Source organism: Rattus norvegicus, chromosome 14 (assembly GCF_021556685.1).
Source record: "Rattus norvegicus strain SHRSP/BbbUtx chromosome 14, alternate assembly SHRSP_T2T, whole genome shotgun sequence".
NCBI lineage: Eukaryota > Metazoa > Chordata > Mammalia > Rodentia > Muridae > Rattus > Rattus norvegicus.
In genome coordinates, this window is record NC_141547.1 from 42,741,667 (window position 1) to 42,755,006 (window position 13,340).

Consider the following 13,340-nt stretch of genomic DNA (forward strand, 5'->3'; position numbering starts at 1 on the left):
TATGCCCCGCCCCACTCTCACCCCCATCCCCACCCACCTTCTCCACCCTAGCAACCCTCCACCAAGCGACTGCCAGGAGTGTCTCCAATGAGAAAAAGTGTTCTCCTTTTCCTACCATCCCCCTTTGGTGGTCAAGTTTGAACAAGGGCCTTGGATCATGAAGTGAAAGCCACAATCACACTCGGCTCCTACAGCTCGTGCCCCGTCTGTTTTTGCATACCGTGTTTTCTTTATTCCAGAGAGTGATACAACACACATTGCTTTGCAGTTTAGTTTTATTTTATTTTAACCAATTGCCACAGTGCCGATATCTGCCTAGTTCTGGAAAACTGAATAGCCACATCTTTTGAGCTGCATGGTACCCCGTGGTGGGAAAGGTGAGTCGTTTACCTGGTCTCCCTTGATGTCAACTCCTGTTGTAGCTTTGTGAAGCATTACACTTACAAAAGCAGTGAAACATTTGAGTAGAATTGAGCATGAGGAATATTTCTGAGGAAACCTCAAAGAAGCTGTTTTTATTTGTATGCCTTTGGTGTCCTTAACTGGTAAATGGGGTACCTGACATGTTATTTAGAGGATCAATGATTAGTGTATACCAGCCACCCTCTGTGCAACTCAACATTTCAATAAATGGTAGCTACTGTTTTGGCCACTACTTTGGTGATTTTAAGGACAATTTTCCAAGATGCCTTTGTATTTAAATAAGCCATAAATGAGTCCCTCACTCATGTACTTAGCCCTTACAAATGACCTTAAGCTTTCTATCACCTGCACATCCTGATAGAAATGAAACTTCCCAATTGAAGACAGACTGTGGGCCGCAAACAAGAAGGGCAGAGCACAGTACAGGAAATCAAACCGAAGCGCTAGCTGCAGACACTCAGCCAATAGAAGATCACACGCAAAGGATTCTGGGTTTTCATCAGGAACCTCCCCAGGATTGCAGCTCCCAAGCAGCTACTGGGCAAACCCATCTGGTCCCACCCCACACAAATGTGCTATCCCGTTAGAAGGCAGCGGGCTCAGCTCTGGAGCCGGGTCTCAGGGATCCCTGGTAGGCCTCTGCCGGTTAGTCTTGGGTGACTTTATGCTGTTATCCTAAGAGCTTGATCCTTGTGGAGCACACTAGCACAGACTCATGGTTTCCACACTGAGAAAATGTGGTAACTAACCATCATTGCAACTCATCAAAAAACACGTGCTGTCCTCAGACCCACAAATTCTTCTCATAGTTCCTCAAGCTCTTCCGGAGGGTTGGACCTTTCTAGTACAAAAGCTGGAAGGTTTGTGCTTTTAGGGTTTGTTTTGTTTTGCTTTGAAATACACTTTTTTTTCAGCTTTTGTTTGTTTGCTTGTTTGTTTGTTTTTTATCTTTTCATCAGAGTCTCTCAAAGTTTATCCAGGCCAGGCCTAAATTCATTACACAGCCCAGGCCTCAGAACAGTGGTCCTCCTGTCTCAGTCTCCTGAGTAGCTGGGATTACAGGCCTCCTACCAGGTCCAACACTTGTACATATTTCTGAACAAAGAATTCACATCCACGTTACTTTGTTCTATGTTTTGTATTATATTATAAATTATTTATTAGTTAAAACATTTTTATAAGTTAAATACTTAATTCTTTTCTTTTCCTTTCCTCCTATTTCATTGTAAACATGTTTGTTTGAAGCAATTTAATTTGAATTTCAAGAGACAAATTGATCCTCAAAAACACCAATGGCCACATGAGGCTTTTTCAGTAGAGCTGTCCTCTCATCATAAACGTCTTGCATGGGATGCTGGAAGAAACGAGAGGCAGAGCCAAGAGCATCCTTAGAGAACCCTGCCCCACCTTTGTAATGAGAACTCAATGCTAGAGACTGTAAGCACTTGCTCAGCACATAAAGCTGGGGAGATCGTCCCGTCAGTAAACTACCTACCATGCAAGCTCAAGACCTGGGTTTGATATTCAGAACCTATGTACAAAAGCCAAGCAGTGCCTGTCACGGTGTCACACACCTTTAATCCCAGTACTCAGAAGGCACGGGCAGATGGAAGGATCAGACCCTGTCTCAAAAATTAAACAAAGAACAGCAAAAGCCAGGTGTTGTGGTGTTTGCTTGTAGTCCCAGTGCTGGGATCACTGCCAGCCAGCCTAGCCTACTTAGCAAGCTCAGCCGTGAGTAACCCTATCTCAACACAACAGAATCCAAGGTGGACAGCATCGGAGGGAAGATATTGGAGGTTGTTCTCTATGACAGAGAGAGAGAGGGGGAGGGAGGGAGGGAGAGAGGGAGGGAGGGAGGGAGAGAGAGAGAGAGAGAGAGAGAGAGAGAGAGAGAGAATATTCCCATAATGAACCTTGCTCACATTGAAGTCTTAAAAAGCAAAGCAACAAAGGACCACCCGCCCCTTCTTCCTTCCTCTCCTTTGCTCTGCCCAGCCTTCTCCCCCATCTTCTCAAAGCCCACACTGGTTTGTCTCCTTCCATAACCAACCTCCCTAAGAAGTAAGGCTCTGAGCACTAGCTAGTACCAGCCTCTTCCTCCCTAGACAGAAGAAAAGTTCTGGGAGGCAGAGGAGAGGACCAGCCTGCCCTGTAGCCTGCTCTGTGGCCTGCACCACGTAGCATCTACATTGACTGACAATTTTAGATGCAAACCCAGCACTGGGAGCTCAGAAAATCTCACTCCATGGGGAAAAAAAAGTAGCAGTCTTAATTGCTTAAGCCATTAGATGGTTCCCCTCCTGTGTCTCCTACGTCACCGCAGTGATTCATTGATGAATCCTTCCGTCCTTAACCTGAGCTGGAGGAGAGAAAGTCGTGCTTTTTAGATTCACCTGGGGAATGCTGTTTTCCAGAATGGCACTTTCTCATTGCTCAGGTGCTGAACAGTGATCCAAACAAAGAAAGGGAGAGAGAAATATTAAAAAGGAAACTAAGAATCAGTTCTGGAAATAATGACAGATTTTCATCACGTTATCAATGATGAGAACTTGAGCCAGCATGATTTTCCAGCAACAAACAGATGATGCTATGATATAAATATAAATATATTATATTTCTAGATATTAAAGAGAAGGTTTGTGCTGGGAGGTGGTAGCCTACGCCTTTAATCCCAGCACTCAGGAGGCAGAGGCAAGCTGATTACTGAGCTCTAGGTCAGCCCAGTCTTCAGAGTGAGTTCCAGGACATCCAGGGCTACACAGAGCAATCCTACCCCTTAACCCCACCCTCAAAAGAGGATATTTGTAACCGGTATAATCACTGTTACACACATCAGGAAAGACCATTTAGGGCTAGAGAGATGTAGGGTGGTTCTGCAAGTGAAGCCTTCCCCACACAAGCCTGATAACCTGAATTTGGTACCCAGAAATCATAAAAATGGAAAGAGAGAACTGATGCCACAAAGTTGTCTTCTGAGTGCACTCACCCACATATACATCACACACACACACACACACACACACACACAAACACACACACAATTTAAATAAACTATTTAATCCTCATTGCAAAAGTAAAGACAATTGCACATTTAATCAGTTAATATTAACAATTTTAACTATTTAATATGCACAGGAATATGATGAAGCAAAACATTAACCACTGACTGGGAGTGGGAACTGTTCTGTTCACAGTACACTGCTATTAACCACATGTGTGCTACCCATTAGCTGGTAAGGCTCGTCCGGATTGCCATGGTTTGTACCCTTTGGCTTATGTTTCTCCTTTTCCTCCACCACCCCATCCATGCTAACAATGTTTTATTCCCTATCTCTGTAAATCTCACTTAGTCCCCTCTACTCTAATTCCACACATAGTTGAGAGGGTACCACGTTTGTCTTCCCATGTCTGGCCTGCTTCACTTCGCCTAATGGCCCCCAGGCTCACCCATGTTACAGCACAGGCTCCTCCTTTCAGAACCCTGAATAGTACGCCATTGTACATTTACAATTTATTCTGCCCATTTCCCTTGCTGACCAACATTTAGATCGTTTCCGTGTGTTATCCAGCGCTGCAGTGAGCATGAGAGAGAGGATGCCTCCACAGAGCAGCGATCTCATTAGCTTTGGGGAAATGCCCAGAAGAAAGAGGGACGGCTGAGTCCCATGGAAATCTTAGTAATGGAATTAAAGTAGAGGGGACTAAGTGAGACTTTAATCTTCCTTAGGTGCCTACAACTTCTATCCACAGTGACTGGACAGATGTGCAGTCCCACTGATGCTGGACAAGGACTTCCTTTTCCCTCATCCTCTCCAACATGACCGCTCACCGTCTTTTGGGGGCAGCAGGGCAGGCATTATTCAGTTTGGCTTGAGGGACAGGTTCTCACTGTGTAGCTTGTGCTGCCTTGGACTGCAGGTCCTCCCGCCTCAGCTTCTCAGTGTGCACCACACATGCAGTCTACTGGTGACACACACACACACACACACACACACACACACACACAAACACACACACACACGTCTGTTGCTTTTGTAGTTATTAGTAAGTGAAGAAAAGCTGATGGTCCAAACCTCAAATCTGGGCTTGGTATTTCTTGTCCTCTCTTCTGGGAAAGAAGAAATGAGAAAAGATCAAAGGAAAAAGCACGGGAGGGGAGACAGTTACTCCTGAGACGTGTGTGTGGTGATGGGCAAGGTATTTGGCAGCTGGGCAGTCCAAGCTCCCCCAGCGAGCGCCCGAGGCACCAGGCTAAGCTGTAAGCTGGCCTTAGCTCAAATAACATTCTAAATTGCTGCCGTGATTTCCACAGCTGAACCTGGGGAGGTGCAGAATTCTGCCCCTAAAATCCATCTATATTTCAGAGAGAATCTGAAGCCAAGCCCTCTTCTGGCTAGCTTACCTGCAGACTGTCCCTCAGCATTGACAGCATGCCCTACCTACCCCTGTGGCTTGAAGGGATTGGCCAAGGTTCTGAGACAGCCTAAGAAGAGCTAAATAAAGCCTAGGGACTGGGAGTGCAGCTGGCAGAGTGCTTGCCTCGCAGGCATGGAGGCCTGGGTTTGGTCCCTAGTCCTTCATAAGGCGAATGTGTTGATGCATGCCTGGAATCCAGCCCTCAGGAGGTAAAGGCAGGAGGACTAAAAATCCAAGGCAATCCTTGGCTACGCAACGAGTTTGAGACAACCCTGGGCTACATGAGACCCTATCTCACGAAATAAAGAAGGGGGCAAGGAGACAACTCAATGAAAGCCTAACAACCTGGGATCCCCTGGTGGAAAGAAAGGAGGAACTCCTGACCTCTGACCTCTGACCTCTGACCTCTGACCTCCATACCTAACAGTGTCCTCTGGTCTGTGGACACATGCCCAGGTACACACACCTTATACACTCTCACACAGATATTCATCATGAAGTTTGAAAAGACTTCTTATAACTTTTGCTTCTCCCCCTCCCCCTCCTCCCTCTTCCTTCCTCTCTCCCTCCGCCTTCCTACAACTCTAGATATGGCCCTTCAGCACCTCTGTAACTACAGCACTGCCCACTTCTCCATGCAGTTCTCTCCCCTAGACACTACCCTTAGCCCATGTTACCTGTAGGTAAATGACAGCATTTACCTCTACAGACCTTTTGGCCTCTTTTTTTTTTTTTTTGGTTCTTTTTTTCGGAGCTGGGGACCGATTTGGCCTCTTTAAAGTCATGGATACACACAATTATTTGTGGCACTGACTCTTTTCCAAAAATAGCACTGGGCACATGTTTAGGGCTTTTGTGTGCTTGTTTACTTAACACTAATGCATCAGGCAATGTCCTCAAGTGACCTGATCCAGACCTACAGTGGGATCCGGTCCATTGTTCCTGGATCCGGAACAACCACAGTGTGTCCTGTCCCACATTCTTAAAGAAGCTGTCTCATTCCAATAAACATGTGGGACCCAGCTCTGCTGTCCTGGAACCTGGGGGTGTCAGTCCCAATCATGTAGAGAGGCTGTGACAGAAACCGTGAGACCATGTTAGAAGGAACATTTCTGTCATCTTCTCACCTTCTTCCTGCTACCGTGTTGTGAGGGACCGCAGGCTACACTGGGCACCCAGGTGTGAGAGTTCTGGAAGATGGCTTGGGCTAACATCTTAGGACAACGGCTGGACGTTCTGATGTGTGACTCTTCCGGTGATTCGAGAACCTGCCTTGAGTCGTTAGTTTTCAACTTCCCATGAGGCCTCTGTAACCATTATGTCTTTTCTATGTCAGCCCTAGTTCCTGAATAAGAACATGGAGATTATTGGTGAATGCCCAAACGTTAAGCTAGGCTTGTGGGACTCAATTATCTCATTTATACTAATCTAAGTTCTGCTACGTGGTTGGTTACCTCTCCTCAGTTTCATACGTCCAACTTCCTCCATGTCTCGAGTCTCCGTGGCAAATCTCCCATGCCTATTTCCCAGAGTTCCTCTCTCTCTTCCAGATGCCCCACCTTCTAATCCTGCCTCAGCTTATTGGCCATCAGTTTTTATTTTAATCAATCAAGAGGTGCCTTCGGCAGGCAAGGAAGGACAGACACATCTTTCACACAGTGCATATAAACATCATGTTCACAGGCCTTAGTCACCATAGAAACAGACAAATTGCTCCCACAGTCTTGCTCTGTATTATCCAAATTCCAGACACACAGAATCCATGAACATAATAAAAATGTATTTTATGACAGCATGCTATAGGGGGTGTATTACATGGCAATAGATAACTGGAATAGGACCAGTCCATGCTTTCAGGTGAGGGCACAATATTCCATAGCATGACTACAACATGGCTCAGTCAAGGCCCTTCCTTGTCTCCGGTTCTTCTTACTGTCAACACTAATTGCCTATCCCTGAAGAGATATTACTTGAGGGGCCAGAGAGATGGCCCAATTCTGGGTAGTGGGATCTAAACCCAGGCCTTAACAGTTACATAGCAGGCTCTTTCAGCCAGCCACCTAGAATGGGTTTTGTTTTTGTTTTCTTTTTCCTTCTTTCTTTCTGGTTTTAGTGGTTTGCCCGCTTTACTTTATATTTTTGAGATAGGTTCTTACTATGTTGCCATGGCTAGCCTGGAACTCACTATGTAGACCAGGCTGGCTTTGAATTCACAGAGATCCACCCGCCATGAGAAATCTGCCCCCTGATCACTGGGATTAAAGGCATGCACCACTACTCCAGGATAGAATGTTTTTTCTTAAACCTTTCCCGTTAACTCCACATCTTGGGTTCTGCTGAGGAATTCTGTAACTTCTACTGCCAGGTTCTCCCTAGATCTCAACTATCTTAAGAGTTTTTATATAACATGTAGACTGCATATTTTTATTCATTCCATGATCATCATCCATGTATAATACATTGTATGTATGTGTTTATATGCATTCACACATGTATGTGCACATGTGCATGTATGTATGTGCACCCACATAGTAAGTCATGGCACGTTGCTTACTTAGCCTTTACCTTTATATGTAAGTACATGTTTTTATGTGTATACACACATGTATATATGTGCACACACACAGTAAAGCCTGGCCCACTGCTTATTCATCCTTTACTTTTGTGCTTCTCTCCTTTCTTTAAATGTCTTTTCTCATAATTTGCTGTTTGGTCAGAGACCTTTAATCTGGTGTGTGTGTGTGTGTGTGTGTGTGTGCGCGCGCGCACGCACACATATGCGTTTGCATGTGTGACTGTTGTTGACATCTTTACATTCTGTCATTCACATTGGCAGCTGAATGATGCCTCACTGGACAAGACTTTTTGAGTTTCTTCCTGGCTCTCTCAGTTGTGCAGCTATGACCTGCTTTTCTCCTATTGAAAAACATGAGATTTTCTGATATTCGGGAATTCTGCCAAATGTTTAGGTGTGTATTTTTCCTGCCTGGAATTGAATGAACACCTACAGCCTGCTAATGCAAGACTTCATTCCCTCAGAAAACACACTTCCCTCAAGTCTGGCTTTCCCTTTATTCCCTCGGGAATGGCTAGTACATCTTAGACCATCAGGGCCTGCTTCCCTCCCTTGGCTAGCAGCAGCTACAGTCTCAAATGAAGACTGAAATGGAGATGATTCATTGCCTGAAAATCCTGCACCTTTTTAGACACTAGCCTGATTAGTCAATATTTGATATGTACAGTCTGGAGTGAAATAAAATATAAATAATTTACCCTGGTCTATCATGTGTATATTGAGATGTCTCACTTTGCACTCTATAAATGTGTACAATTACCATATACCCATTAAAAATAAAATGATAAAATATATTTAAGAAAAAATACCATTTGTACATAGACAATAAGTGTAATTTTCATTATATGTAAAAATATACATCTATTAATTGTAACCCATTTTAAAATGTATCTATCTTTAAAAACCAATATACACAGGTTACAAAATAACTGTTCAGGCAATGAAAGCTAGATGACCCACCAACTCTGAGGGTCTGCTTCTTTTTTTTTTTTTTTTTTTTTTTTTTTTTTTTTTTTTTTTGGAGCTGAGGACCGAACCCAGGGCCTTGCGCTTGCTAGGCAAGCGCTCTACCACTGAGCTAAATCCCCAACCTCTGAGGGTCTGCTTCTTAAAGTCTTCAGAATTCTTTCGTATGCAACAGAAACGAAAATTATCAGTGTGGGAGTATTCACAGTTTCCTTCCTCCTCTGACATTTGTACCCTGATCACTTTCTATCTACAGCTCCCACCTCCCCATTGGCTTATCAGACAGGATAAATGCAAACCAAGGAGAGTGAGAGGCAGAGTTGAAGACCTCAGTACAGAACAGTGGTTCTCAACCCTCCTACTGCTGCAACCCTTTAATACAGTCCCTCATGTCATGGTACCCCTACCATAAAATTATTTTTGTTGCTCTCTCATAACTGTAATTTCTCTACTGGCATGAATCATTAACATCTGATATGCAGGATATCTGATATACAACCCCTCAACTCACAGGTTGAGAACCACTGAGAAGGTTTGTAACCAAAAGATCTGGGGGTGTTCGCTATGGAGGGAAAAAACACACAAAGAGAAACACAGAGATGTGAAAGGGCAAAGTAAGGAACACGGAGACAGAAACTTTGGGGTATCTACAATACATGAGCAGGGTGAGACAGAAAGGCTGCGGGGAGCGCAGGTTGAAGGAAGCGCTGGCCCTTCTGCCTGAGGCCCTTACACAGAGCACACGTGTTTCATGTCAGGTCACCAAGGAGCACAAGTAAAGGTTAGCAAAGGATTACGTGTAAGTGCCCGCTTCTGTGTGCACAGCAAGTGAGTGCAGGCAGGAGTCTGCAGAGCCCAGGGGTGTCAGATCTCGCTGGAGCTGGACTTACCGGAAGTTGGGAGCTGTCTGCTTTGGTTGCTGACAACCAAACTCTGATCCTAGCAAAAGCGGTATGACTTCTTGCCAATCAGCCGTCTCTGCAGCAACTCTTTTACTGCCGCCGCCTCCTCCTCCTCCTCCTCCTCCTCCTCTTCTTCTTCCTCCTCTTCTTCTTCTTCCTCCTTTTCCTCCTCCTCCTTCTTTTTGTTAAAGATTTATTTTATCTATATGAGTACACTGTAGCTGTCTTCAGACACACCAGAAGAGGGCATTGGATCCTCTTTACAGATGGTTGTGAGCCACCATGTGGTTGCTGAGATTTGAACTCAGGACCTCGGGAAGAGCAGTCAGTGCTCTAACCACTGAGCCACCTCTCCAGTCCTTTCCTCCTTCTTAACATGACACTTCTAGAACTGAGTCGTTAGGATCACTATACCAGCTGGTTTTGTCACCTTGACACAAGCCAGAGCCATCAGGAAGGAAGGAGCCTCCTTTGAAGAAATGGCCCATGAGATCCAGCTGTAAGGCATTTTCTCAGTTAGTGATCAGTGTGGGGAGGGCCCAGCCCACTGTGGTGGTACCATCTCTCCGTTGGTCCTGGGTTGCCGGGCATAGCTGTGTAAAGGGAGGTGTGACATAGTTCCTGCCCCTAGAGCATGCCGGACAGTTCATCCCATGCCCTCCATGTGTGCTGATGGTTGCTCTTGCCCCGAAGTTGATCTGCTGTCCTTACTAATCTACTTTCAATCTTTCTTTCTGGGGAATCTACTTCCCCCAGTACTCAGAGCTAATCACACCATAGTAACTGAAATAGATGCAGTTTTCAGCAATGAGGAATGGAGATGGTCATGAGGCTGTGGAGGAAGAGGAACAGGCCCTCCAAATGGCCTTCAGGGTCATGGGAAAGGATCTAGGCAATTTAATCACAAGGGCTATAAAAGCCTACGTGGCCTTGAACTTGAGATCATGAGGAAGCACATGTACCCTCTGGTCCCATGACTGCTGCATTGATTAGCCAGGATGAATTTAGAGATATTAAGGGTAGAGAGTTAGAGTAGTTTCAGGAAGAAAGGGCATGGACAGAAAAATAAGAATTTATGTATGATTTAGGAATAATTAGTATTGGAAACATGAGGCTATAGAATTGCTAGGATAAGGAAATAAAGATTAGAGAATTAAAAGTGATGTAGAAGCATATAAAAAGTTAATGCTCGCTGTCTCCTGAGAGGCTCTACCAGAGCATGACAAATCAGAGGCGGATGCTCACAGCCAACCATTAAAGTGAGTACGGGGTCCCCAATGGAGGAATTAGAGAAAGGATTGAAGGAGCTGAAGGGGCTTGCAACCCCTAAGAACAACAATACCAACCAACCAGAGCTGCCAGGGACTAAACCACCATCCAAAGAGAACACATGGACAGACCCAGGGCTCCAGCTGCATATGTAGCAGAGGATGGCCTCGTTGGGCACCAATGGGAGGAGAAGCCCTTGGTCCTGCCAAGGCTGGACCCCCCCCCCGCCCCCAGTGTAGTGGAACATCAGGGCGGGGAACCGGGAAGGGGTGGGTGGGTGGATGGGGGAGGGGGTTGGAATAGGGGGTTTATGGATGGAAAACTGGGAAAGGGGATAACATTTGAGATGTAAATAAAAAAAATCCAATAAAAAATTAATTCTGTTTTCCTAGCTGACTGAAGCATTGGCGGTAACAGTGCCTGGGAAGATAGTAGAGAGAGAACTGCTTTACTGTTTTACTTACATGAACCCAAAACTCTATAAGGAATCACATTAGTTTTAGTAGTTTTGTCACGTTTCGATTCTTCCATGGAAGGGGTTACTAAAGACTGCTGTCTGCTGTACCAGAAGACTGGAGGAGCTGTGCCCATACAGAACAGGCTGTGGGGACCTATAAGGAAATGTGCTTTTGCTTTGTGCTTGGTTCTGCTCAAAGGAAATGGGGTCTGGGACCATTGATCCAGGACTCAGAGTTTACGTAACTCTAAGAATTCTTGATAATTATTAACAATGATCAAAGCCCTGCTGATGGAGCTTTAGTAAATAAAAGACTGGGTTCAGGCTCTCTCCAGAGAAATCATGGAATTAAGAATTAAGCTGAAGAACAAAGAACACTGAGAATCGTCAGGGAGCAGAGTGAGGACCTGAACCAGCAGCTTGCACTACTGACTCGAGTCCTTGTCCAATCAGCACCATTCCCATTCCAGCCTTTCTCAAGACTCTCATCACCAAGGCAGGACCTCGGCACTGGGTCCTATAGGAAAGCGGGCTGCCCAAGCCAGGGGGAATAAGGCAGTAAGCAGCATCCCTCCACTGCCTCTGCATCCACTCCCACCTCCAGGATCCTGTCCTGACTTTCTTTGGTGGTGAACAGCAATGTAGAAGTGTAAGCCAAATAAAACCTTTCTCCCCAACTTGCTTTTTGGTCCTGGTGTTTTGTCACAGCAATTGAAACCCTAAGACACCCCAGAATTTATTCATCTCATTTTATGTGTTTGTACTGTACACACACACACACACACACACACACACACACACACACAAAGAGGGGCAGAGAGAGAGAGAGAGAGAGAGGTGAGAGAGAGACATAGCTACACATTTTCTGTTCCTAACATTTTATTTTTAAATATGTGTAGATTTGTATATATGCATGTGGGTGTGTACATATTATTGTAGGTGCTTGTAGAAGCTAGAGGCACTGGATTTCCTTTGCCTGGAGTTAATAACAGCTGTGAGCTGCCGGCCTGATGTGAGTGCTGGGAATTGAACTCTATCCTCTGGAAAAACAGCAAATGTTCTTAACCCCTGAGCCATCTCTCCAGACCCAGCCTCCCATATTTCCTGCTTTAAAAATGGGGTCATAGAATGAATAGCTTTGTGTATCTTGCTTACTTTTTTGCATATGCATGAGTGTGCTAGTATGTGTGTGCACTTACACACACAGGAGTCCAAAGCTGATGTGGGGTGCCTTTTGATTGCCCCCCACTTTATTTACTGAAATGAGGTCTCCTGGTGAACCCAGAGGTAGCCAGTTTGCCTAGAGATTCTCTGTCCCTGCCGCCCTCCCCAAGTTCTCGAGCTGCAGGAGGCTGCCCAGCACTTATATGCGCTCTGGAGATCTGAACTTGGTCTTTACTTGACTCTGTGCCAAAGGCTTTACACACCAAGCCATCTTCCCAACCTCGGTTCTATTCCCCTTAAAAACACTTCCGAAAAGAGATCTGAGTTGGCTCAAATAAAATCAAAGGCTTGTGACTTCAGACTCCAAGGACAGGAACCAAGACATATAAAAGCCAAGGGAAAAGCTATATTCAGAAATTCTAGCTAAGAATTCCAGGAGTATAGTACAAGATTAATAAGGTACTTTAAAAGACAGATTCCTAAGTGCTAACTGCTGGGAATTATTTTTTGAGGAGAAATTAATTTTCCCGAAGAAGGGAGGGGTACAGATCAAGGCTGAGTCGGTAAAAATGCTTGCTGCCTAAATCTGATGGCCTAAGTTCAATGCCTGGAACCCACAGAACCATTTGTGGTGGCTCACATCTGTAATCCCAGCACCCTTTCCTGAGATGGGAAACGGAGATGGGAGAATTACACAGCAGCTCAAAGACAGCGTGCTAACTAGTGGGAGTACACACCACAGTAGCAGAAACAACATCCCCTGCCTGACTCAACAAGGCAGGAGAGAAACTCACCCAAAAGTCGTCCTCTGCCTCCCACACTAATACGTCAAAGGAAATACAGAACAAAATTGTCCTTGAGCCTCCAAAGCTAACTGTGCACTCATTTACTTTGAAGTCTTAGCAAAGAGGCTAAGGGGAGTGGCCATGAATCCTCAGTTTTCCTATCTGTAGTAAAATGGCAGCATTGTGAAATAATGTATCATCTTTTAAATCGTGTGTGTGTGTGTGTGTGTGTGTGTGTGTGTGTGTGTGTGTGTGTGTGTATGATGTGGGTGGGTGGACATGGATTATGTGTGGAGGTCAGAGGACAACTTTGTGGAGTTGGTTCTTTCCTCCCATCTTTAAGTGGGTTCCAGAAATCAAGCTCAAGTCACCAGGTGTGG